The sequence below is a fragment of the Cucurbita maxima genome, unplaced genomic scaffold (assembly GCF_002738345.1).
Source record: "Cucurbita maxima cultivar Rimu unplaced genomic scaffold, Cmax_1.0 Cma_Scf00056, whole genome shotgun sequence".
NCBI lineage: Eukaryota > Viridiplantae > Streptophyta > Magnoliopsida > Cucurbitales > Cucurbitaceae > Cucurbita > Cucurbita maxima.
In genome coordinates this window covers 772953-775196 of record NW_019272072.1, presented here as the reverse complement: position 1 = coordinate 775196, position 2244 = coordinate 772953, and the positions used below count along the sequence as shown (strand labels likewise).

The 2244-nt window shown below is 43.7% G+C and overlaps 1 non-coding gene across 1 annotated transcript; it reads left to right on the top strand.

Annotated features, from left to right (window-relative positions):
* Window positions 1-688: 688 nt before the first annotated feature.
* On the top strand, window positions 689-828 carry LOC111471726. Its single transcript, XR_002715238.1, has one exon. It is a non-coding gene; the product is annotated as a small nucleolar RNA Z247 (small nucleolar RNA).
* The last annotated feature ends 1416 nt before the right edge of the window (window positions 829-2244 follow it).

Genomic DNA, 2244 nt, shown 5'->3' with positions numbered 1-2244 from the left:
ATTTGTTACCAAATATATGATTTTATGGTTTGTTACTAAATCTATGATTTAGAATGTAATCTTCATTATACACATCTATAAATACATGAGGTCGTGACCCTAGGTGAGGTCATTGTGCCATTCAACTTAACATGGTATCAGAGCTAACGTTTATTTTTTAAATGTCTACCATATCTTCTTCCTCCTCCCCATCTACCATCTCCAATACCATCTCAACTACCATGGCGACCTTTGGCCCAATCTCTCTACACCATGCTATCACAATTCGTCTAACCAAAAACAACTTCATCATATGGCACGCCCAGCTCCTCCCCTACCTACGGAGTACGAAGCTTATGGGCTACCTTGATGGCACGAATGCCGCACCTGCCAAGCTGGTCCCTTCCTCAACTGCTGCTGGTGCTGAGCTGGTCTCTAATCCTGCCTATATCAGTGGTATGATCAGGATCAATAGGTCCTTAGCGGCCTTCTCTCCTCCATGTCTGAGGAGATTCTTCACGATGTAGTTGCTGCTACTACGTCCAAGGAGGCGTGGGATACTCTGCAGCGGATATTTTTGTCGTCAACTCGTGCTCGCACTACTTATATTCGTGTTGAGCTCGCCACGTCCAAGAAAAGAGATCAATCTGCTGCAAATTATTTTTGCAAGATCAAAGGGCTGGCCACCGAGCTGGCTGCCACCGGCTCTGCCTTGCAGGATGATGATGTGATCGCGTATCTTCTCGCTTGTCTTGGCCCTGACTAGGATCCCTTCGTCACCTCAATGACTACCAAGAGTGAAGCCCTCACGCTTGATGATGCGTTTGCACATCTAATGACGTTTGAAGCTCGCCAACTACAACACCAGGCTGAACTTCAGTTAAATCCGGGATCTTTTGCCAATTGTACTGGTCGTGCTGAACTTCAGTTAAATCTTGGATCTTCTGCCAATTATGTTGGTCGTGGTGGTCAGCAGAAGAATCGTGGGCATAGGGATCGTGGTCGTGGTCGTTCTCAAGGTTATGCACCCTCTCGTCCTGCTGGTGATCGTCGTGACCCTTCTGCTTGTCCTTCCTGCCAGATCTGCGGCAAAGTGGGGCATACTGCTATCCGCTGCTGGCATAGGATGGATGAGTCCTATCAAGATGAACCTTCTTCTACTCCAACTACGGTACTGTCGGCTACTTCCTCTTACAAGATTGACCCAAATTGGTACAGTGACACAGGCGCGACGGATCATATCACCAGTGACATGGATCGTCTTGCTGTGCGTGAATGCTATCATGGAGGTGAACAAGTTAAAGTTGGCAATGGAGCATGTTTGCGTGTTTTGCATACTTGTCATTCTCTAATTAATACTGCTACTCGTCCTCTTGCATTGTGTAATATTTTGCATGTGCCTGAAATTTCCAAACATCTTCTTTCCGTTCATAAATTTTCTCGTGATAATAACGTATTTTTTGAATTCCATCCTTGACATTTTTCTATTAAGGATCGACGGTCAAGGAAAAGTCTCCTAGATGGGAGGTGTAAATTTGGTCTTTATCCTATTAAGCCATCCGATGTCGATGATCTCAAGCATGCCTTGGTGAGCAGATCTACTACTCATGCCCAATGGCATGCACATCTTGGACATCCTTCATCTCAAGTAGTAAAATCAATTTTGCGTCTCAATAATATTCTGTGTGCTAGTGAGTCATCTTTGTCAATTTGTAATGCGTGTCAATCAGCAAAAAGTCCTCAGTTACCATATACTAGTTCTTCCCATAGGTCTTCGTCATCTTTGGAACTTATTTTTTCGGATGTTTTGGGCCCTGCACCTCCATCTGTTGGGGGTTTTAAATATTATATTAGCTTCATTGATGATTTCAGTAAATTTTCATGGATTTATTTGATGCATGATCGTACAAAAGCTCCTCGTATATTTTTGCAATTCCAAGCTCATCTTGAGCGCCTTCTAGATACTAAAATCAAGTGGGTCAATCTGATTGGGGTGGGGAATATCTGAAAATTCATAACACATTTTTTCGTTCCCTTGGAATTGCTCATCATGTTTCGTGCCCTCACACACGCCAACAAAATGGGCCTACTGAACGCAAGTACCATCATATTGTTGAAACTGGCCTAGCCCCTTAAAGCATCTTTTTCATACCCTAGCAAATTACTCCTTATTACAAAAATTTTGGTGTGCTTGTTGGCCTCATCTCCGGACATAAAAGGGTATAAGTGTCTTGACACCGAATCTGGTCTTTCTAGGCTACAGTT